The sequence below is a fragment of the Periplaneta americana genome, chromosome 3 (genome assembly GCF_040183065.1).
Source record: "Periplaneta americana isolate PAMFEO1 chromosome 3, P.americana_PAMFEO1_priV1, whole genome shotgun sequence".
NCBI lineage: Eukaryota > Metazoa > Arthropoda > Insecta > Blattodea > Blattidae > Periplaneta > Periplaneta americana.
In genome coordinates, this window is record NC_091119.1 from 27,230,392 (window position 1) to 27,256,558 (window position 26,167).

The following is a 26,167-nucleotide window of genomic DNA, read 5'->3' on the forward strand; positions in this document are numbered from 1 at the left end:
TTTCATGATCATGTATATTGGCCACTAATGAGTAATTGTCGATATTTTGTCGAGTGTAAAGTACTAGATCATATATATACAAATTTATGACTGTTAAAATCCGTGATTGTCTGAAAAGTGGCTGACAATGTTCCAGATAGTTTGATTTACATAAAATTCTAATGGCCTTCTTTTCTAAAATCAAGACGCTTCCAATTTTGGTTCCATTTCCCCAGAAAATTAGGGCATATCGGATTATCGACTGAAAGAAAGAAAAGTAGCCACATCTTAAATAATTTTGAGAAACGCAAGTCGTTAATTTCTTTAACAAATATAAAACTCTTGATAGCTTTGTGCATATGTATTCGATGTGCTTATCCCATGTTAAACTGGAGTCTATAAAAAGTCATGCTTGACCGTGGAACGAGGGGGCCCAGGTTGAAATCCTGGTTGGAACAAGTTACCGACCCTTTAAGTACAAATGCTGAGTAACTTCAGACGCTAGACCCTGGACTCATTTCGCTTCATCTATGTGAAATGCTAGATAAACATAGTAATAATTGAAGCATCGTAAAATAACCATTTAAATTATAACAGAAATTCTCTTTTCTGACTAAATATTCTGATTATTGTTTAGTCAACTGTCCGACGACAGGTCTGAACCTCACAAGTGATACCAACATGGCACTACTTATGAGGCAACTAGACCAAGAGATAATGGGATAGGGTGGCCAGTTCATTTCTCTCTCCATTGCATACATCGCCGACTAGCTATATATTACAATAATCAGACTTCAGATGTATGTATTTGTATGTATTTATTTATTTTGCTAGTAATTGTAACATAAAATCTTAATATATAAAAGTGAATTTGGGTATGTATGTATGTATATATGTGTGTATGTTCGCTATACAAATCTACACGCTTTGACCGATATGAGCCAAAGTTTGCACATTTAACCTTCATAACCAGGAGAAAAACATAGGCTATATTAAAATTGTTAAAACGGGCTTTAAATTACTTAAAAGAATAATAAATAAAAATAAATACGATCAAACATTCATGTGTAATACTAAAATGCAAAATTCTATAGTCAATTGTTCTTTATTATTATCTGTTGCATTCAACATCGACTTTCAGGGACCATGGAAATTAAAACACGAAAGTAAATAACATTGTTGATACACATCACGAAGGCTAAAAGTAGATAATTCATGCAGTAAATATCTTTACTCAGTCCAGAACCGTATTATGTATTTCTCGATGCAGTTGTAGATAGTGAGCAGACTGTGTTTTGTCCAACTGAATTCTTGAATTCTTTGAAATCACAAGGATTGTTACCATAAATGACCAATAGTACTATTGTAAATATTGATGTGGAAGGGAAGGCCTGATGGCCTTAACTACGTCAAAATAAATAAATAAACACATACACACATACATACAAATTGAAACACATTTGAAAGTAAGGCACGTGATGAAATGTCTTCTTTCGTTGCCTGATTTGCATTTGTTTTAAATTGAGTTAATCCTTTCAGGCATTTGGTTAAGAAGTTCATTATTTCGTGCAAGTGTCGCTATGTAAAGATTCATCTTTATGGACGAGGAGGAAAGCTTTTTAAAGACAATTCGTTTTGGTTGTCTATAGTTGAGTTTCTAAGATTTCCGAAAAGTCTAACAACCAGTTTAATATGAAAATGCTAAAAGAATAACTCGGCCAACGCCGGGTTCTTTCAGCTAGTATAATATAAACAGATAAAGCTTTCGCTCATCCCTGAAAGAGTAGAACTCGAAACTGTAAACAAACAATTGTTCTTCCTCTGACACATATCGTCCGCCGCAGTGGCTAAAGGTAACGTAAGCACTGCCTATTCGGCGTTTCGTGATTCGATTCTCGGTGTATGCAGTGAACGAAATTTATCTACAATTATCTGTTGTTCGTTGTGTCGAGAAATAATAATGAGCAAGAACGTAATTCCTATTTTTCATTATTTCATTTTCGGGAAATTTCGGATAGTAGAAATGTTTTCAGTTGTTAATGCATATATCACTGTTTCAAATTGCACTTTTTAATGCATAACTATACGAGCCCTAGACATATTACACCCCAAAGTCTCATACGCATTTAGCATGTAATTTTCAACCAGCACTGATACTTAACCTCTGTGGTGAATTTCGATTCAGTCCGGAGGGTCTAAATAGTCAAATCCACTCTTCTCACCTCCACGCTGACACCCCCTAGGATCATTTTAAGGTGCGAAAGAGAGAGTGGTGTGCGAAAATCAACGGGAAGCTACTGCATTTGTCTTTCCCAAGAAAAATTGCAAAGGAAAAGTAGATGAAAAAGAATAATGTTGAAACTGATCAGGAAGAGAAAAAGGAAATGGCTGGGTCACTGGCTAAGAAGAAACTGCCTACTGAAGGATGCACTGGAAGGAATGGTGAATGGAAGAAAAGTTCGAGGCAGAAGATATCGATGTAGATAAATTTAATACTAAGAGAAAGGCGGGAAATAGATAGAGTGGGGAATGCTGGGTTTGCAGTGAAAGATCTGGGTGGAACGAACGTCGAGGGACTTCCGCCGAGTTTAGCAAAACTTCTGACTTCTGTTGCATTCGGATAATTATAAAATGCGATAATTTGGTCCAGGGAGCATCCGTTTTTGGTGCAAAGATAATTCGTTTGACGTGTTTCTTAATTGAAATTAACCTAAGTCGGTCGGTGTCTATTCCAAAATCGGCGGAAGTCCCTCAACGCTCGTTTAACCAAGATCTGTCCTTGGGTAGGATATTATGAATGATTAACATTTCCTAAAAAAAAAAATTACTACACGCAGATTTGAATCCCACTCGCGCCGCTTTCTCATTGGCCAGTAGCATATTTTCAAATATTCTGTCATACATTATTTCACGGATCTATGGGCCAGCAAAAATACATTTTCTGTGTTAATAAAAAAATAAAAAAATGTTTCCGCCCGGGATCGAACCGGGGACCTTGCGCGTGTGAGGCGCACGTGATAACCGCTACACTACGGAAACGACGTGCTGTTGTTTCTTTGGTTACCTATTAGAGCAGCAAAAGGCTTGGTCGCCAAGGGAAGTGAAAATAACACAAGAATCATAACATACATTGTAGTCAAATGGCATGTAAGATCAGTCAATTACAATGCTTATGTTTGTTATATAATATATTTTTAAGTTTTCGAAAATGTATAGTACTGCAAGGATAAACTGTACAGACGACTTTAATATACTCCGAATGTATTACTTCAGGAATAACTAAGTGTGTGTGCCGCAAGGATCAATTTTGGGACCTCTTTTCTCTCTAATTTATGTCAATGACATAAAATTTCTTCATTTACATGGAACTGTCACTCTTTTTGCAGATGAAACTAGTGTATTTTATATTACTGACTCCATTGAAGAGTCCACACCTGTGGAGTAACGGTCAGCGCGTCTGGCCGCGAAACGAGGTGGCCCGGGTTCGATTCCCGGTCGGGGCAAGTTACCTGGTTGAGGTTTTTTCCGGGGTTTTCCCTCAACCCAATATGAGCAAATGCTGGGTAACTTTCGGTGTTGGACCCCGGACTCATTTCACCGCCATTATCACCTTCATCTCATTCAGACGCTAAATAACCTAAGCTATTGATAAAGCGTCGTAAAATAACCTACTAAAATAAAAAAATCCATTGAAGAACTGTTTGAGGCAGACATTATTACTCTTGAAAACTGGTTAAGCTTAAAAAAAAAAACTATACTATATTTACTAAACCTTCATTTTATTATATTATTGCGAAAGAATTCAAGTTTAATGATTCTGTAATACAAAAAGTTGCATCAGTTAAATTTTTAGATTTTTTGTTGATGAACATTTAACATGGGATAAGCATATTTTGGCTGTTTGTGAGAAAATTGCTCCAATGCCTGGTATTTTGAAAAGGCTTAAAAAATATTGAATGTATATTATGCTTTTATCCATTCTCATTTAATGTATATGTCATTTATTTGGGACATAAGAAGAAAACTGCTTTGAGACCTTTACAAATTATTCAAAATAGAGCTTTAAGAAATTTATTGGGTTTTCATTATTTGACTCCAGTTAAATATCTATATCAATTTTCTTTCGTTCTACCAGTTGAATCAATTATCAAATTAGGTGCTGTTATTTTCATGTACAAAGTTATTAACAATTTAATACATAGTAATATGACATTTCAGTTTAATAAAGATATAGGCCTACATACTTATTTAACAAGACAAAAAGACAATATATTTTTTTCTCAGCATAGCTCAGTAACTTATGGAACGAGAGGACTTAACAACCATTTTTAACAACAACTTTTAACCAACTTCCTTTAGAATATAGAATTTTACCAAACTGCCGGTGTTTTAAGAATTGTTTAAAAAGACGTTTTTGGGAAGATTATTTATTTTAATTCTCAGTTGATTTATTTATTTCATAGTTTCAAACTTTTTCTTCTTTCTGCCCAAATCTTTGTCGTATTATTTGTTCTTATTTTGCTTTCTTTCTTTAATAAATTCTTGTGTTATCGTTTGTTTTCACAGACTATAGTTTCATGACGTTTTCAATTACATTGTATAACATACTCGTATGTATGTGTTCTTGTATAGCCCCTACATATGACTTATACTCGTTGGGGCATACTCAATAAATAAAAAAAAGTATATAATATATGTCTTAGCTTTCGGAAATTTTTCTTTGAAATACTGTAAACTGCTATACTCCCTGCTTAAAGTTTTTACGAAGATTTTCAATAAACCTAACTTAATGTGAAACAGCGATACAAAATGTTATCTTTCCTAACTAATGGTTCATATTTGGCACTCATTTCCCAAGATATGATACTGTACCTGAGAGCAGTGGTCGGCAAAGGTGACGTCATATGAAATACAGCCCGAAAAAAACACAGAATAAGTGAAGGTAGAAGGAGGAAGGCTTAAGAGAAGTCACGGGACATCATCATTGCAAGTTTTACGTGCGCAGAGACGGACAGTGAACCCAAACTAAGAAATAGTCCAATTAAGTTTATCTCAATATACGAACAGCTTCACAGGGAAGCCATATTTGCATAATATACGTCACTGTTCGTTAACAGAAAATACAATTCAAGTCATAGAGTTTCTGTACACTCAATGTTGGACTTCGACGTCTTGTCGGCCCACTTGAGGTATGTGGATATAAAAGCGGAAAAACTGAGCCGGTGTCTGGTACAGTTCCTGGGTAGCTCAGTCGCTAGAGCTTTCGCGTGCTCAGCCAAAGGTCCCGGCTTCGATACCTGGCTCCGGAACAATTTTTCCCTTGAAATTATTCAAGGTTATCAATGTTCCAGTTCCAGAAATTTTCTCTGTTCTATCCATCCTTCATCACATGGTAATGCAGAATTCCTGCACGGGAATATCATATGTACTTCGGTACATCATAATAATATGAAATGCGTAAGTAATCACTTAGTGATTCAAGACGGCGCTCATTCTGTGAAACAGTATATGAGGGTAGGCCACCAAAGGGAAAACTGATAGGTAGAACTTAAACTGAGGAGATTCGATTCGACATCGGAACTGGAATCCGGTGTGGCTTAGTGAATAAAGCGTCAGCACGTAGAGCTGAAAATCAGGGTTCGAGTCCCGGTTTCGGAGAGAATTTTTCTCTTTTATATTCATCCTTCATCCAAATATTTTCCTAAGCGTCCACACCAGTGGAGTAACGGTCAGCGCGTCTGGCCGCGAAACGAGGTGGCCCGGGTTCGAATTCCGGTCGGGGCAAGTTACCTGGTTGAGGTTTTTTCCGGTGTTTTCCCTAAACCCAATACGAGCAAATGCTGGGTAACTTTCGGTGCTGGACCCCGGACTCATTTCACGAGCATTATCACCTTCATATTATTCAGACGCTAAATAACCTAGATGTTGATACAGCGTATTAAAATAACCCAATGAAATAAATTTTCCTGAGCACATTATTTTCGAACACCCTTAATCTCAGTCCTCTCTCAAAGTGAGAGTCGAAGTTACACAATCATACAGAACAACCGGTAATAAAACTGTTTTATAAATTCTAACTCTCAGTTTTTTTTAAAGCAGACTAGAAGACAAAAGATTCTCAACCGAATAATAGCAGGCATTTCCCAAATTATTCAGCGTTTAATTTCTTCTAGAGTGTCATTTATATTTGTTGCTGTTGCTCCAAGGGATACAAATTTTTACATCTTTTGAAAGGATAAATTTCCAGTTTTATATTTCCATTCCGTACTATGTTCTGGTCAAGAGACACAATCTTATACTTTGTTTTTTCAGGATTTATTTAGAAACCTATTTCATTATTTACAAAATTAATATTAATAATAATGGTAATGGTAATAATAATAATAATAATAATAGTAATAATAATCAAAACAACATATTATGGACTACATTGGACTCGTAAATAAACCGACAGCTAAACACACAACACACAAAACAAATTACGTTCAATTTAATTACCCCTCACAATTGTACGCAAAATAAGTAGGTCTACAAAATTAGTGCCGACAAAGGCTATGAGAGGGACGAGAAACAGCTAATATAATGCTGCATATCGTTCGGGATAACACAGTATATCACCGGAAACAAGAGTTACGTCATTACGCAACTAATTAACGCAGTTTAAGCGGTTAAATTGCAGTCGGAACTGGTAGTTATGTTTGCTTTCAAGTCCGAACTTAGTCTAGGGATATCCAAACACTAATCAACATGAAGAAAGTATGTGATATACAATGCATTGTTGAAGTAAACGAACAAATTGTTGAAATTGTTACAATTTTCCTTATTTTAACCATAGCTCTATCCACTGACATTATTGATATAAGTAGTATTATACCTCTGGAATATCGTAGTACTTCATTCGTGGAGAGTTCACATATTAAACTGTAATACATATTTTCTCTAACCACTTCTATTACCCTTGATTTTATTTGAACATTATACTGTACAGCAACTGCCATTTTATTGGCTTTACTATTCTGCAGAGTGAAAATAATATATAGGGTTAACAAAAATTACGATTCAATCATGGAGTAATGAAATTTAAGGGAAGGCTCAGCCATGTTAAATTTAAGTGCGGATAGTATAAAGATAGAAATTAAAAGAAATGTTAGAATTTAATTTCATATCCAAAATATTCTTATAACCCCAGAGATACAATAAAATAAGTATAGAGAAATGTCTTGAGGCTTTATGAAACATATTTTTGTTGTTACAGTGAAAAATAATAAATTAAAATAGATTGAAACACAAAATAATATACGAAATAACGTCAAGAAGATGTGAATTACAGTCATGGTCCCTTTGAATGATGCCTGAAAATAGCTATTAATCCTTTGCTTGTTTGTTTTTTAAAAATAATGTGTTTAATCTGTAACTACAGCCTGTGTATTGTTATTAGTATCTCTTTGTTTATACCTATTATTTTAAAAAGAATGTGTTTAATTTGTAATCTTAAGTCATTCTTTCTACTATTCCTTTACTGTACTGTTTACATTTGTTTTTAAATCTTTTGTATTGCCCCTACCATTATATATTGCCCTTCAAGAATTTCGGTATTCGTTAGTTGTAAGTCATTACTTGTGTTATATTTTAATTATTGTAATTGTACCTGAATCATGTATGTACCTTGTAACCGTAAATCATTGCTTGTAATATCTCTTTATTACTCTTAACTGTTTCATTGTTCACGAATTAAGTATTAATGTGAAAGTGAAACTTTGTTTATGCTCGACCATGCCGAAATGTAGTAATTATACACCTGGTAACAGACATTTAATGCATGTCATTAAAGTACACCTACTCATTAAAGGTCAGGTCTTTCAGCCAATGACGACTCAGGTTACAACTGTTCAGCCAATGACTGGTCAGCTTTCTACCGTTATAAAACCGCAAGTATCGATTATTCTCGGATATGCAATCGAAAGAGAATTAGCGAAAAGTCACGGAGGCTGGAAATTCAATACTGTCGCAGAAGGTTATGTTCTGTTACTATAATCATTAGCGTTAATTGTAAATAATATTCAAATAAATTCAATTTGTCATCTCGTTTTTCAATGTCTAATTTTATTTCAATGTTATCTCTGTAGGTTCTTATGGCCTAGCAAGGTCAATGTGGACATCTGTTCCTCGGAAAAAATCAATACTTTCGCGTCTGCGCACATCTCACAACATACGGGACATTGCTCCAGGTCAGATACAATAAAATTAATAATATCAAGTTGCGCTCGTTTCATAAATATCCATACTCACTTCTTAATTACCTTCATTATAGGCTCGTTGCATAATGTACTATTTATTAATCTACTATTGATTATCTTTTTAAGATCGTGATTTACTCTGAAACGGTTAGACATTCTTGTATATCTTTTATATTGATTATTCCTCAAACATCTCATTAATCTTTAACAGGAGCCATTCTTTCACTAATGTGCATGCTTCTACATAATTCATGTAAATTGTAACTGTGACCACTATTTTATGTTATCACTTTACTATTGTTTATTGGTTAAAAAATATGTATTTTGATGCCAACTATAACCCTAATATATCTCAGAGTGAAATAGGGTTTATTAAATTGGATAATAAAATAAAAACAAAGATTTTCACGATAACAGTTAGGAAAAATAGAAACGTTTCACGAAATTATTTGGATTCGATGCCCATTTAAAATATTAAAACTTATAAAAATATTCGTATTTTGTTTACACTATTTTCTGATGAAGTGATTTGTAAATATTTCAACAGTTACAAGAAATGGTTGTACACAGACATACAAAGTGATAGACAAAAATGAAACGTCCCACTTTTGGTAACAGATGCTGAAGACCTGTAAATACGCTGAAATCGATTTATTGCTGCATCACAATACAATACGATACAAAAATACAAAAACTGACAGTTCACTGACAAACAAAAAATAACTTCAGATGAATGAAGTTAAGAAAAGAAGACAGATTATAATTAATGTATTTTGTCACATAATTTTTGGCTGTAGATTGTTGCAGACATTTCAATTTATTTTCAAAGCATTCCCTCTTTATGAAGAGAGCCTAAAGGAGTTTTTTTTTTTTTTTTTGTGGAATTGCATTGCCTCTGTCTGCTTGTACAAAGAACAAACGTTCACTGAAGCTTTTATAGGGATTGAGGTCACTAAAAATATGCAGCTGTTATCTCGAGTCCAAAAAAGTATCAAACTTTCCTTCATGCTGAGTGTTCACTTTTTGTTATCTCGATATCCCGCATATAATGCTCCTTCTATTTCTCCTGAGATTATACAGGGTGTTAAAAAAGAATCCAATATTTTAGGAGATGGTAGTATGCATCAAAACAAAAAAAAAATGTCAAATAAACATGGCCTGCAACACATACTTTCTGAGAACTGAACACTTGTTCATAGGGGGTGCTCAATGTGACGTCCATTCATGACAATGCATTCCTCTGCCCCTCGGCGTAAGGAATCACGCATTGTTTGAAATTTGTTTTAATACGTTAATAAAAAGTCCTGATAACGATCCCCAGTCAATCTCTGTGGTAGCACGTTTGGCCCTATTAATCTATCACCAAGAACGTCTGCCCATAAGTTGATTGAGAATCGGTGCTGATGCCTTGTTTCTTCAACTGCATGGGGATTTTCATCAGCCCACACATGATGATTACGAAAATTCACAACAACATCTCTGCTATAGAATAACTCTTATCGGGTTCTCAGCCAGGTGAGTTGGAGATTAGCTTCCAAGCTTTCGACGGCAAGCACTGCCATCCCTGAAGAAGATAGCAGAGCTAGCCGTCGAAAGCTTGGAAGCTAATCTCCAACTCACCTGGCTGAGAACCCGAGAAGAGTTATTCTATATCAAACGCCGGGAAAGCCTCAAGTCATACAACATCTCTGCTGAACCCCGCTCATATCCGGAACCAGACTTTTATTTTCAGAATTCCTTGCGACGCCATGCCAGGGGTGTCAACTAAAGTATGATTATCTGGAAGTCTGCTGTATTGTAGGGCAAAGAAATGCATTGTCATGAGTGGACGTCAAATTGATCACCTCCTATGAACAAGTGTTCAGATCTCAGAAACTATGTGTTGTAGGACCCATGTTTATTAGACATTATTTTCTTGTTTTAATGCATACTATCACCTCCTAAAATATTGGATACTTTTTAACACCCTGTATACAGGGTGTGTCTAAATTAGACCGACAAAATTAGAGAGCAGACATAACCTTCGTGGAAGCATATTTTGTTCAGGAACCCATGGGCTGCGACGCTTCGTTTCATTGCAAGAAGGCGGGAACGGATAATCACTCTTTTCAGTCCAAGAGGGGTGTGTCATTACTACTATCACTCGGTTTTTTACGTCCGGAGCCCAGTATCATTTGGTATCGATTACAGCACGTTTGTTTACTTCCATTGGTACGACCTCTTGTTATCCGTGCTATTCGTCTACGTAGTTCAGTACTTGTACTGCACTCATTCTGTTGTAATGTTCAATACAGTTTAATGCGTCGTTGGTTTCTTTTTTTATTTTATTTTATTGGGTTATTTTACGACGCTGTATCAACATCTCAGGTTATTTAGCGTCTGAATGAAATGAAGGTGATAATGCCGGTGAAATGAGTCCGGGGTCCAGCACCGAAAGTTACCCAGCATTTGCTCGTATTGGGTTGAGGGAAAACCCCGGAAAAAACCTCAACCAGGTAACTTGCCCCGACCGGGATTCGAACCAGGGCCACCTGGTTTCGCGGCCAGACGCGCTCGTTGGTTTCGTTTTTCTGCAAGTATTTGTTTTTCTTTGTTTGGATTAACACACAGAATCATGTGATACAGAATCGCTTGTTATTTGCACATACCTACTTACTTTATCCCGACCTGTAATACCTTCTTGCACTGAAACGAAGCGTAGCAGCCCATGGGTTACTTAACAAAATATGCTTCCACGAGGGTTATCTATCTGCTCCCTAATTTTGTCGGTCTAATTTAGAGACATTCTGTATAGTCGTAAATGTGATTTTTTTTTAAATCATATGAGATAAAAACTAACTAGTAAGAAAAGACAAAGGTTTATATTCACCATGCCTTTACGCATTTCTAGCCAAGGATTGCTTTTTCGATCTTGTTGATGAAACAGACATATGGCGGGACTATCGTCATTGAAAAACAAAACCTGCATATTAGGAATTCAATCAATTGCTTTTCCAAAAATTGCTAAGAAATATTTAATAGGAAACGTTGTTTATTTCGGAATATGTATGATAAGAACTTTCTTGTGTTAAATTTTAACGTACCTTGTTTACATGTTTCGACCTATTTATGGGTCATCTTCAGAACTGGTCGTTGTTGGTCTTGGCGCCTCTTGTTTCCTGTGAGGGTGCGTTCGTAGTGTAGAGTCAAAGAGTGTATGTGTTTTGAAATTGAGCTGTGTGTTGAGAATGTCGTTGGGGTATGTTTTCGTGTGTCTGTATATTTCATATTGTTCTAGTGTGTTGAGTTTCTGGCTTTTTGGTTGGATGTGCAGTATTTCCATGTCTGTGTTGATGTCTCTGTAGGTGTGGTTGGCATTTTTTATGTGCTCTGCATATGTGGAGGTGTTTTGTAATTTTATTATGGCTGTGTGTGATCTTTGTAACGTGTTTAAAATGATCTGTCTGTCTGTCCTATGAAGAAGTTGTTGCAGGTGTTACATTTGAGTTTGTATACGCCTGTGTGGTTGTATTTGTTTGTTTGTGTTGTTTATGTGTTGAGATTTTTTTGTAGAGTGTTATTTGTTCTGTATGCGATGTTGTAATTTAATTTCTTGAATGAGGTTGCAATTTTATGTGTGTTTTTGTTTTCGTATGTTAGTGTGATGTATTTTTTGTGTTCTTGTGTTTGTGTTGTATTCTTATGTTTTTTCTTGTGATTAAGGTTTGGCTTACGTATTATTTTGTCTATTATACTAACATACGAAAAAAAAAACACACATAAAATTGCAACCTCATTCAAGAAATTAAATTAAAACATCGCATACAGAACAAATAACACTCTACAAAAACATCTCAACACACAAACAACACAAACAAACAAATACAACCACACAGGCGTATATAAACTCAAATGTAAGACCTGCAACAACTTCTACATAGGACAGACAGGCAGATCATTTCAAACACGTTACAAAGAACACACACAGCCATAACAAAATTACAAAACACCTCCACATATGCAGAACACATCACAAATGCCAACCACACCTACAGAGACATCAAAACAGACATGGAAATACTACACATCCAACCAAAAAGCCAGAAACTCAACACACTGGAACAATACTATCATATGGCATTATTACCTGGGGATCTTCACCAAAAGTGACACAAGTCCTCAAATTGCAGAAAAGAATACTCAAAATCATTTAAAAAGTTCCTATTCGGACTGAAAGTATAAAAATTTTCAGAGAACTAAAAATCTTACCTGTACCCTGCATATATATTTTAGAAACAGTGTGCTTTATTCATCAAAACATAGATTCCTTTAAAACAAATTCAATCTGTCATGAGTATACACCAGAACATCCCAAAACATACATCTGAATTACCACAGGCTTACCAGAAGTCTTAACAGCATATCACATAGAGGCAGCAATTTATATAATAAACTTCCACAGAAAACCAAAGAACTTAACATAAGAAAATCCAAAAAGGAGGTGAAGAACATTTTATTAACACATATGCCTTTTTGCACAAATGAATACCTAAATTTAAAATTTTAGAATTTAACGTTTCTTGATACTTCCCTTGACCATTTATGTTTCAGGTAACTCAGAGTTGAAGAAAAGACAGGGAAAAGCAAAAAGAGAAGATACTAGATAGAACAGTGGAGACTGAAGATCAAGCTTGTCCTAGATATATATATATTTTTTTTCTTTTTTTCTCTTTTTTGCATGCCACTTAATATTACACTGTTAAATTTATTTAGAATTAAGTCTATTTTTGTATTATATTGTATGTTATGTCAATTTTCTTGTGTACTGACGACGCCATGAATGCTTGTAATTCTATTCGGCTAACAAAGATCTAATCTAATCTAATCTAATCAATATGAAATATACAGACACACGAAAACACACCCCAACGATATTCTCAATACACAACTCAATTTCAAAACACATACACTCTTTGACTCTACACTACGAACGCACCCTCACAGGAAACAGAACAAGTGGCGCCAAGACCAACAACGACCAGTTCTGAAGATGACCCATAAATAGGTCGAAACACGTAAACAAGGTACGTTAAAATTTAACACAAGAAAGTCTTATCATACATATTCCGAAGTGATACAGTGTTAAAAGTTGTGTATCAAGATATACAATGTTCATATCGAAAGGAAGCAAAAACGAGAAAATTGTATTAAACTCTTTTTGTATGAAAAAATAACCCTCGGAAATTAATGATATTACACACGGTTCATTCTGTATAGACTGGCTAACTAGTGGTTCCAGGAACGCAAAGCTCATAACCTACATATCCTGAAATCGCCTTCATAGGGAATTGTGCTAGAACATACTGCATGGCGAACCAAGACTTTAATCTGACACTGCTTTACTTAAAACCTGTAGCGAAGGCCAAGAATTTCATTTGGTCGTGCTGAAGCGTGGTTTGTTCTGACATTATAACCCGCACAGCACCACACGCAGGGGAAGGGCGACGTAGCAGAAGACAGAAATGAGGTTTTTGATGGGACGACCCAGAGTATGTAAACCGCATTACACAATATACACTTACCGCACTAAGCCTCATGTAACGGACACCTGCAGACTTTTATGCTGTATAATTCACTTCTTGGTAAGAAAAACGCAGTCACAAAGTGGGAAGTTTATGTAATCAGTTCACATCTAATACTAGTCTTTCGTTACTTTGTTTAGAGATACAATCTCTCCCATTACATTCATTGAAAAACTTTGACTCGATTACTACGATTATACAGAGTGTATCATAAATACTTTGACAAACCTTGGGAGCATGTTCCTCACACCAAAACAAGGAAAAAAGTTCATATAAACATATGTCCGAAAATTCTTAGCTTTTTAGTTATTAATGAAAGAACATAATGAAACATGTTAGATATTGTCAGCTTGGTAGCAAGTGTTGCAACGTTAATCAATTCAGAAACTCATAACAAATGATCAAAATGTTCTCCTCTTGCTTCCACACTCATTGAATCATGGACTGTCGCACTCTTTCAAATATTCCCACACGGTGTCGAACGGTTTCGCAGACTTCCATGACATGTTGATGAAGTGTCTCTGCATTAGGAATGTCTGCTGCATAAACCAGTTGTTTTAGATGGCCCCACAGATAAAAATCCACAGGACTGAAGTCGGGGGAACGTGCAGGCCATGGAATTGTTGATATGCATTATAAATTGTTTCATTATGATCTCTCATAAAAAATGAAAAACTAATGATTTTCGGACATATATTTATATGAACTTTTTTTTTGTTTTGGTGTGAAGAACATGCTCTCAAGGTTTGTCAAAGTTTTTTCTGAAACACCCTGTATAATACTTATCTTGTCTTTTTGACTTACGGTACTCAAAAGTGAATATTAAATCGAAGAAGAAATATTGAGTCGGTGGTTAGAAGCAGAGCTGGGAAGTGGTACCAAAACTATTATGTTGTGTGAGCTTTAATTACATCGTTACAGAATGAACCTTAGTAACGCAGATCTAAACGTCAACAAAACAGCACAACAAACGTGTACAGTCGGGTGGTAACCAAACTTGTCTGTGTGTCAGTGGTCCAAGGCCATAACACAAGAAACACAACACGCAAATAATATAAAAAAATCACTCATACGTATTAAAGTAACAAACCAAATACACATTGATATGTCTCTAGATTTGTTACAATACTTAAAGATTTACATTTTCATTTTATCAATAGAAATATGCCTTCTATGTTCATAAAAACTAATTGTATGCGGAAAATGTTCGTTTTACTTCAAAAGACGTGACGGTAAAATCTGAAATCCCAGTATGATACAGTATTTCTTACTATATCATCAAATGAAAAATAGTTTTGTGAATGTAATAGTGCATCTCGTATGTGGCACATCATGTGAAACCCATAAAAATTATTTCAAAGGCACTTTTCATATTTGCATTAATGACTATTGGGAATTCTGGGGCTTGGTATAATATATACTTTAACAATATTATTCTTCCACATATGTCACGGTTTTAGTCATTTCCACATTTCTCTACTGCAGCAGAATGATTATTGTAGGTAATTGTTTGAAGGGATATTACAATATACCAAGCTTATACATTATATCGAATAAAAATTGTGTATACTTGACCCAGGTTTTGAAGACTCTTTTCACTGCTGCATTTCCAATGTAAAAAGAGGTATTCTGTGTGTTTTTAGCACAGTTTCTCTGAATTAATATTCTCTTATTCAATAAATTTCTACAATTTATAATTTCCAGTAAAATGTTTCTTCATTTGTTAATATAGTTACCAGCAAACTTTTTAAGTATTGCATTCAACTTCTTGTGATTGGAAGATTTAACTTCTGTCACGCTGAAAACCGTTCATTAAACTGCACAACTCCACTGCGAACGATAGTACGTAATGAAACTGTTTATCTACTCTATATTATTGTACTGTAGTGATTAAAGTCATTCACCCAGAGTTGCTGATATACTGTGAGTTATTGTTTGTGTGAACAGAGTATAAAATGTTTGCATAATAGATCTATATGCCTGGCTACACTCAACCTGAAAACAATGTTTGGTATGAACTTCCTAGGACTGGTTATGAGAATCTTAGATGGTGAGACATATACATATTTTTAATAAATGAAGTGGCAACTTGGAGAAGGGACCGACTGAAGAAAACGTAGTTTTCCAGGAGGGCAAAAATAGTGTTTCTGTTGTTAAAAATCAAACTTAACGTTATCACAAACTTATCATATTAAAGACCTAGTTGAGGCAGATATTATGATAAATGTTAGTGTTTTATGACATATCATTACACAGTTATTACCTCTGAAAATCTGCAATTAGGCTCTTATTCCATTGGACAGGAGCATAATTATCGGATAATATGCATAAATAAAAGGAAAAAATAAATTTTCAATTAAAATCCTAATTTTTATACTATAAATCACCTATGCCAAGTACAGTATCATTCAATGGGACAGGAACATAATTACGGGATAATATGCACAAATTAATAAAAAACAAAAGAGACATTTCGAAAAACAAATACCCCAAGCACAAAAAAGCATTTACATAACATCACTTCAAATGCAAGTTTTAAATATTGCAGCGATATTTTGGTACTCAATCAAAAACAAGCTTACAAGAAAAACAAAAAATGCGACAATAGCTTTTTATGGCCATTATTAGACTACACTAATTCACCGACGACGAAATGACATCATTCGTGAAATATTTCACACTTCGAACATAATGGATGATATCACACAATATGAACAAAATATGAGAAATGATATCTACGTATTGAACGAAAATTCTTGTATTTCATATTTGTTCTTTGTATTCAACAATAATCCGCCAACATTTCGGAAGACCGGTATGAAAAAATTTGGAGTTTCTCGTAAACGTATCACATGACTGTAGTCCACACCTATGGAGAAACGGTTAGCACGTCTAGCCGCGAAACCAGGTTACCCGGGTTCGATTCCCGGTCGGGGCAAGGTACCTGGTTGAGGTTTTTTACCGGGGGTTTCCCTCAACCCAATACGAGCAAATGCTGGGTAACTTTCGGTGTTGGACCCCGGACTCATTTCACCGGCATTATCATCATCTCATTCAGACGCTAAATAACCTAAACTGTTGATAAAGCGTCGTAAAATAATCTACTAAAATAAAAATAAATTCATGGCTGTAAACTCACATTGGTTGATGATGATGATGATGATGATGATGATGATGATGATGATGATGATGATGATGATGATGATGATGATGATGATGATGATGATGATGAGGTCTCTCGGCGAAGGTGACATTTCACAGGAAGCTACAAATTATTTTAGTATGTGGTTGGCCAGAATGAGACGCCGACTTCCGAGGGAAGATGACGTTATCAGTCGTAGGACTGCGCTGAGGAAGCACTTGTCAGTCCAGACAAGAGTTACTCAACCTTTCGGCTCCGTTTCAAAGTACAGCCAATTCTGCGGATACCGTGAAAATTGTAGCTAATTCCTTGGATTCTTTACTCTACGAAGATTCCGCAAACCGTCTGCACAAAGTGACAACATTACTATAGGACAAATTTTCCAAGTTACAGACATATAGACAGACAGTCTGAGATTAAACATGCGTCTATCCAAACTACGTAACCATTCATTTCACCTCCCGATCTCAATCCATCCATCAGCCTAATCTTCCAACTATCCCCCTCGCTAACTACCTACCAATCAACGTATCCATGTATGTATGTATGTATATATGTATGTATGTATGTATGTATGTATGTATGTATGTATGTATGTATGTATGTATGTATGTATGTGTCATAATGTTACTTACTGTTTAAGGTAACACAGGGTAACACACCCTTACTTACTTACAAATGGCTTTTAAGGAACCCGCCCTCACATAAGCCCGTCATCGGTTCCTATCCTGTGCAAGATTAATCCAGTCTCTATCATCATATCCCACCTCCCTCAAATCCATTTTAATATTATCTCCCATCTACATCTCGGCCTCCCCAAAGGTCTTTTTCTCCCAATTAGCACTCCATATGCATTTCTGGATTCGCCCATATGTGCTACATGCCCTGCCCATCTCAAAAGTCTGAATTTAATGTTCCTAATTATGTCAGGTGAAGAACGCAATGCGTCCAGTTCTGCGTTGTATAACTTTCTCCATTCTCCTGTAACTTCATCCCTTTTAGCCCCAAATATTTTCCTACGAGCCTTAATCTCAAACACCCTTAACCCCTGTTTCTCTCTCAAAGTAAGAGTCCAAGTTTCACAACCATAAAGAACAACCGGTAATATAACTATTTTATAAATTCTAACTTTCAGATTTTTTGACAGCAGACTAGATGACAAAAGCTTCTCAACCGAATAATAACAGGCATTTCCCATATTTATTATGCTTTTAATTTTCTCCCGAGTGTAATTTATATTTGTTACTATTACTTCAAGGTATTTGAATTTTTCAATCTCGTCGAAGAACAAATTTCCAATTTTTATATTTCCAGTTCGTACAATATTCTGGTCACGAGACATAATCATATACTTTGTCTTTTCGGAATTTACTTCCAAACCTATCGCTTTACTTGCTTCAAGTAAAATTCCCGTGTTTTCCCCTAATCGTTTGTGAATTTTCTCCTAACATATTCACGTCATCAGCATAGACAAGAAGCTGATGAAACCAGTTCAATTCCAAACTCTGTCTATTATCCTGAACTTTCCTAATGACATATTCTAGAGCGAAGTTAAAAAGTAAAGGTTATAGTGCATCTCCTTGCTTTAGCCCACAGTGAACTGGAGAAGCAACAGATAGAAATTGGCCTATACGTACTCTGCTGTAATTTTCACTGAGATACATTTAATTAATCGAACTAGTTTCTTGGGAATACCAAATTCAAAAAGAATATCATATAAAACGTCTCTCTTAACCGAGTCATATGCCTTTCTGAAATCTATGAATAACTGATATATATTACAGAACATAACAGTAAACATGATACACAAACATGATACACATTAACTGTAAATACTCTATAAATAACATATTCAATGAAATCAACTTCGTTACGGTGAACAAAAACATATATAGTCTGAGATTATGAAATTCATATATTTTACTATAACTACCAGTAAAAAATTTGTTTAAGCTAAGAAAATGTTGTTCCTACATCAGATGACGTTACAGGGACAAACTAATAATAACATAAGTCAATATACAAATTATCAATATTTATATTTTCCACAATATATACAAATAATTCGTTTATCAAACCGTTGCAGTGAACGAAAACATGAGGTTATGAAATGCAAGTCTTTTACATCATACAAAATTTGTTTAAACAAAGAGAATGTTGTTTCTACGTCATATAACGTTAAAGGGGCATATTTATGATACATTACATCATTATTATTTAATGACCCATGCGTACCTGCTTGCAATTCGACTTTTCTTAAGCATCTACGTGACGTAATAGATGTAGCTACCAGAAGAAACTACTCGATCCGCTATACGTTTGGTAACGAAAATGCGCTGCCTGGGGCCCGTTTCACAATCCTTACATATTACAAATTAACAATTTACAAATAACAAGTAAAAGATTACAAATGCTTATAAATTGTGTTTCACGATGTTATTTTATTAGTTTGTAAAGCCTGACGAACTTTACAAAATCAGCTAAAGAAATTTACAATATCGCCAACGACAGTTTACAAAAATCGCTAAAGAGCAGAGCTAAAGTCGCTGTATTTTTACTACTATCGATACATATGTTTATATTTTGTACTAAAATAGATTTTTCTAAGCTTGCTGATTCATATTTCACCAACAGAAAATATAAAGTATTGTTAAAAAAAATTAAAAGTATTTAGATTTTTATATATTGGCGACAATGGAGTTTCATGTGATGTGATTGGTCGAGTATACCAATACGTCTATTACTTAAATGACCAAAGTTAGCACAAAATTCAGTCAAATAAGTAAATAACAGATTTGGTCTACGTACAAATATGCAATTGATAAAATAATTACGATGTCTAAACACAAAATCAGGTTAATTTTTTGTGTTGATCCATCAGTATTTATTAATGTTTCATCCCTAACCTCACAAACATTAGTGATCCCATCAGCAGCATAAAAATTCTGTGCTATAGTAAATAACATTTTGGTGATCAAAAACCTGCCCGAATTTAACTCTTTTAACAACATCGACTACTCTGTGCGCACTTTTGCACACTGATATCTTAGAAATTCCTGCTTATCTGCTAACCCACGGAACTGACTGGTGACTGCATCCAATGCAAAACAATACAGTTCTCGCTTTGAGGTTAGGGCATCACTTTTCTCTTTTGGATGTTGGATATGATGTCCCATATCTTGTAGGAGAGATTCCAGCGAAACGGGACTCGAAACGACTTCAGAATACCGCGTAAGTAGTGTCGCTATTGCATTATTGAATTATTTATTTTTGGTGCAGGGAACTTCTTTATTAAGTGCTAGTATTTATTAAATACAGTCTTCGTATATAAATACTTACGCGGTATTCTGAAGTATGGCGCGGGACTCATTCGAAACCTTTCATTAAATTTATACAATGATACTAACGTGTTATTAATTCTTGCCCAGAGAATTTTACGTATACGTCTTCGTTTGATTAGGCCTAAATTCAATATCTTCGTCTGAGTCATTAGAACTCCTTAATAACATCAAAACTGCTTTAGTTTAATTCTTAATATTATCCAGTTACTCAAAAATTAATTTAATAAGTATTTCTTTATTGTATTTATTCATAATTTGTTGCAATATCAAACTTTACACATCTCAGAGGTATTGTAGAAAATGTGCTAATTTTACAAGTAAAATTTACGTGTTTGTAAAATTACTCTTCATTGTGATACAGAATACTTGTAAAGTGAGCAAAATTTAATTTGTAAAGATTTGATTTCCTTTGTAAAGTTCAACATTACAAACAAAGATTGTGAAACAGAAGTTTACAATTTACAAGCAAAGTTTACAATTTACAAAGATTGTAAACATTGTGAAATAGGCCCCCTGGTCATAATGTTACCAACTGTTTAAAGTAACACAGGGTAACACACCCGTCTCTAAATAATAAAAAAAGTAAATAAAATGTTGAGTTTACTGATAGGGACCATCGACTCTGCTGCATTTTTGTAGAGTAATATTGCTGACTAAGCTTGAGTGGAGTTTCCATATATGAATAACAGACATTTAAGAGCAATATCGACTCTGATGTGTGCATTAATAAAATACGATGAAGTAGAGTAATTGGTGGAAAACTTAATGACAATCCCTCCTCACAAAAGAACTCTCGATAACACAACGTTATCAATACGCTATTCAAGAGGAAATTCATTGACTTAGCTAATAGGGAGCACGTATCTCATCCCTCATACCTAGACTTGTGTATACAATCCGCACAAATTTACATAAAACGGTAATTCATCTGCGACTTCAATAACTGCTCCCTGCTTCAATGAGGGCAGATGAGCTGATGTTGTGCACATAGTCTGTTGTAAAATTAGGTTGCAACCAAGACTATACCGCGTGGATGCAAAATTCCTAAACATACTTTACTCTAAGAGATAAATTTCCCCATATCTAGCATCAGAGAACCCAACTGCCGGTCGGTCGGTTTCTCCAGAGATGAGGGATATAAAGTAAGAGCAAACACAAGACATGTATAGGGCCCCCGGGAGAGCGATAGCCGACACCCAACGTCGCTCTCCCGACGCCAGGACCATCTTCTTGAATGGTGGAGCACACGTCCCTATCCGAACTGTAGCCTATATTCAGAGTCCTAACCTAGACGATACGGACATTTTACTGTCTGCAGGCGCGAGTACAATGCCCCGCTTCGGGAATTTACGCTGATCGAGTCTGGAACTATGGAGAGCAGCAAACACAGATGGGTCCATGTCAAGAGTCTGAAGTCCATACTAATTCCAAGCAAAGTGCCATAGAGATGCCATCTGTGTTTTCAAATAAGAATTAGCTCGACTGTACAGCAAAGAAAATTAGGTTCACAACTGGCAATGTATGCTGATGACACTGTCATCTTCAACCGAAAAATAAACATATTATCTGCATATAGAGCTGTGCAGAAACATCTTCAGTTAATAAATAAGTGGGCAAAAACCTGTAAGACTAAAATAAGCAACATGAAATCAAATGCTATTATCTTTACCAGTGGCGTAGCATGAAATTTTGAGAAGGGGAAGCTAATTCAAGTTGTCTTTCATGCAATATGAGAAAACGTATTACAAAAATATAGTCTTAAAATAGATAGTAGTCAATGTCAAGTCAGCAGTCGAAGATTGGTTCTGAATGGTTGAAATATGTATATTATTGTGAAACAGAAATAGAATATAATAAATGTAATTACTGTAATTTTGCAACTCTTCACATTTATAATATTTTTATCTTAGTTTTATATTTCATTACTTTTATCACTTTTAATTCATGTCATTTTATTATCTCATATGTGAAGACTTGCAATCATATATATTTTGCGATCTATATGTGTATTTTAAATAAGTGACAATCAAGGCAATCATACAAGAATGTCAATGTGTATCACAGCAATGTTGGTTTTTAATATGTCTCATTTTGCATGCCATTAAATATGTTTTGTGTTTGTGGAGATTATGTAGAGAGCACTGATATTGCTGAAATGTACTTCGTATCTGATGATGTTGGCGTTGACCAACGAAAACGTTCATACGTCCTTTAAACATGTAATGTAAAGGTGTAGCAACTCAAACACATACTGTGAAGTCAGTGACTGAAATAAATACTTTTATGCTCGACCATGCCGAAATGTAGTAATTATACACCTGGTAGCAGACCTTTAATGCATGTCATTAAAGCACACCTACTCATTAAAGGTCAGGTCTTTCAGCCAATGACGACTCAGGTTACAACTGTTCAGCCAATGATAGGTCAGCTTTCTACCGTTATAAAACCGCAAGTATCGATTATTCTCGGATATGCAATCGAAAGAGAATTAGCGAAAAGTGACGGCGGCTGGAAATCCAATACTGTCGCAGAAGGTTATGTTCTGTTACTATAATAATTAGAGTTAATTGTAAATAATATTCAAATAAATTCAATTTGAAACTCGTTTTTCAATGTCTAATTTAATTTCAATGTTATCTCTGTAGGTTCTTATGGCCTAGCAAGGTCAATGTGGACATCTGTTCCTCGGAAAAAATCAATACTTTCGCGTCTGCGCACATCTCACAACATACGGGACATTGGTCGAGGTCAAATACAAAGAAAATTAATAATATCAAGTTAGAAATATGGTCGAGCATAAAAAGTCGTATGAAACTCGCCTATAATGGTAATTAAGAAGCTCGTATGAAAATTATGAAACTCGCTTGCGCTCGTTTCATAAATATCCATACTCGCTTCTTAATTATCTTCATTATAGGCTCGTTGCATAATGTACTATTAAGATATAACACCAATAAGGCATGACCTTAAATGGTACGTAGTAAAATATGATTTCACGGTTTACACATATCTCTAACAAATAGGCACGTATACGTATAACACTAGCTCACTCCCTGTCATAGTTGGAGGAATCACAATATTAACGGTCAATAGATACAGTACGTAAGTATGCGTCTGTCTTTTGGTTGTGTCCTTCATTGACAGCATGGGAGTCGGTCATTTGTTTTTTAGAGCATATTTTTTTTTTTTCGTAAGTCAATCTTGATAATAGAATTGTCCTAAAAAATTCAAGTAACTGTTATTTCACTCATTATTTATTATATCAGCCACAATGCACACTAACACTTCAACTGAACACAACTGACGAAAAGGGATAACTCGTAAACTATTTATGTCCAATGTCAAAGCTAGCTTCTTGCGAGCCTTGCGACCAGTGTAGTTTAGTTAGAAAGGGATGGAAAATCTTCGGAGTGGGTTGCACAGAAGAATGAGTGTAAGAAACCAGTCTGCTTGGAAGCTGGTGTGTGCAGGCTTCTTGTTTACTGCTGCATCACAAATCATCCTGAGCTGCCGCATCACAATATTTAACGCGTAAATATAAATTCTATTAAAATTAATAAATAATTTTGTCCGTAGATTGTAGGTTTATTATGAAATTATTATTAACTGGGGAAGCTGAGCTTTTTAGCTTACATTGACGCTACGCCACTGATCTTTACTAAATGTCGACCAGTGTCACTACCACAGCTAATGCTCCATAAATTTAGAATAGCATATGTACATAAAACTAAATATTTGGGCATTCTGCTTCACCCACGTCTAAATTGGAAAGATCATATATTAAGAAATAAGTATACAGCACTGAATCGCCTGAAACAACTTATACCACTTCTATTAAGTGTAAATTTATCCTTTAAATGTAAAATGATATTATACAAAGTGTACATACGCAGCCAAATGACATATGCAGCTCCTGCATGGGGGTTTGCTCCCCGAACTACTATGCATCACTTGCAGGTTGTTCAAAATAAGGCATTACGAATTATCGGTGGATATGATTTTTATACAACTCAAGTTCAAATGCATGATGACCTTGAAATATCAACTATACCTGAATATGTCAGAATAGTTTCAAAAACTTTTTACCATACTGCTAAGGAAAATGAAAACAAATATATTTCAAATCTTGGAAATTATAATGCTGCAATGTACCACGAACACAGGACTCCAAAACATATTTCAATGTCAAATAGTACAGCAGTAATTTATATTTGAGTTGCTGTTCATGATGAATTGACTATATATTCCGGTAAAAGAAGAATTGTCAAGGCTTACATGAAGCCGGAACAATAATAATACTACAAACGAAGAAGATCAAAAAAAAAAAAAAGAAAAAGAAAATTGGGCTACCAGTTTCTGCAGTTAGTTGTTCTCTACTAAATGTTTTCAGCTACAGTGTTGCTATCCAAAGAAGTTACTTCAAATATAGCTTATTTGACATTCAGAGGTTACATTTTCTTTTTGTAAAGAATTAGAATATAATTTATTAAAACAATACAACACCATTAAATAGTGGAAAAATAATTCTGAAGGAATATTTGTGAAAATATTGATGGTCGTGTTTTGCGAAAGCCATTCATTTAATTCCCAATGTGCTCAGCCAGTGTAAGAGAGCAATGTGTTATGATAATAAATTATTGAAATAATTTTAGTTTTGTCCTTTTAGGTATAGCTTACAGCAGTAAAATTTAGGAAATATTCAATATCTTTTTCCTCCATTACTGTATCTTGTACAATAATGAAAATTAGTATGTGTAAAACACTGTCCTTCTCCTATATGAAAAAAAAAAAAATTTAAGATAAAAAAATGTTGATATATATATTTGTTTCAAACTCAAAATGGTGGGAGTTCACTGTGCAGTGAAAAGCGTTTCCCTCATAACTAAAAAACTGTCCAACATTCTGTGATGAAATTTTTTGTGTGTATTTATGCATGTCATATCTACAATATGATAAAAATCACTTCTCTGCCTTTGATAGATTGTGTGATAAAAAATAAATTCATTTAAAAAAAATGGTCAAATATCAGTATTTTCTTCTAACACAAAATAAAAAAAAATTATTTATTAAGGAATGTAGTTGAAAGAGCATGATATTGCAGACATGAGTTTCAGCAATCAAATAAAGGAGACAGTCATACCACTATGCTATGCACATGAACAGGTTTTTAATCAATCATGTATTTGTAAAACCATTGTAAATGTCACATAATGTTATATTGGTATATTATATCAAAACCTTTACTGTGGCATAGTGATCGCTCGGAGTGACCATCATTTGCTTGAAAATTAAAAAAAAATGATCGAAGCTTTGGTATGATCCATGATATGAAAAATATATAAAAAAAAATACATTTTGTTTTCCTTTTTGGCTTACTGTGCTGCAAAGGGTTAATATGAGAAATGAGAGGAACCCGAGTGTCACTGCGGATTGTTCACATAAAACATTCCAGGTCAGTTCACCAAGCCATAATATGATATATCAGCACATAAAACTTCATCAGTGTTAAAAATGTGTTCAAAATTAAATAAAATTTGTAAACATTGCATCTAGATTTCAACATTTCTTACATTAAATATAAATATGTTCTTATTAATATACTGAATGATTTTAAATACAGTCTGATCCGTTTGGGTATGGATAGTATTAATTTATTATTACAAAGCTATTATAACAGTAGGACAAATTTATTGCTCCTTATATTATGATTAAAAGATGGGAGTTTCCATATATGCCAATCAATAATGCATAATCTAAAAGGACAAATGAAAATCGTAGATGATTAAAATGGCTACTACAAATCAACAACGGGCACAATGTGTTCTTTGGTATGCTAAATTTGAGAGTGTTAAAAGAGTTGAAAGGGAATTTAGACGTGAGTATGGTGTGCGTAATGTACCTAAATAC

The 26,167-nt window shown here is 34.7% G+C and overlaps 1 protein-coding gene and 1 non-coding gene across 5 annotated transcripts in view; both read right to left on the bottom strand.

Moving 5' to 3' along the window:
• LOC138695868 (metabotropic glutamate receptor 1-like) overlaps positions 1–26,167 on the bottom strand; it is a 1,249,477-nt gene that overhangs the window by 1,124,051 nt on the left and 99,259 nt on the right. The window lies entirely within an intron of this gene.
• Positions 2,946–3,018, bottom strand: TRNAV-CAC (transfer RNA valine (anticodon CAC)). The gene has a single exon. It is a non-coding gene; the product is annotated as a tRNA-Val (tRNA).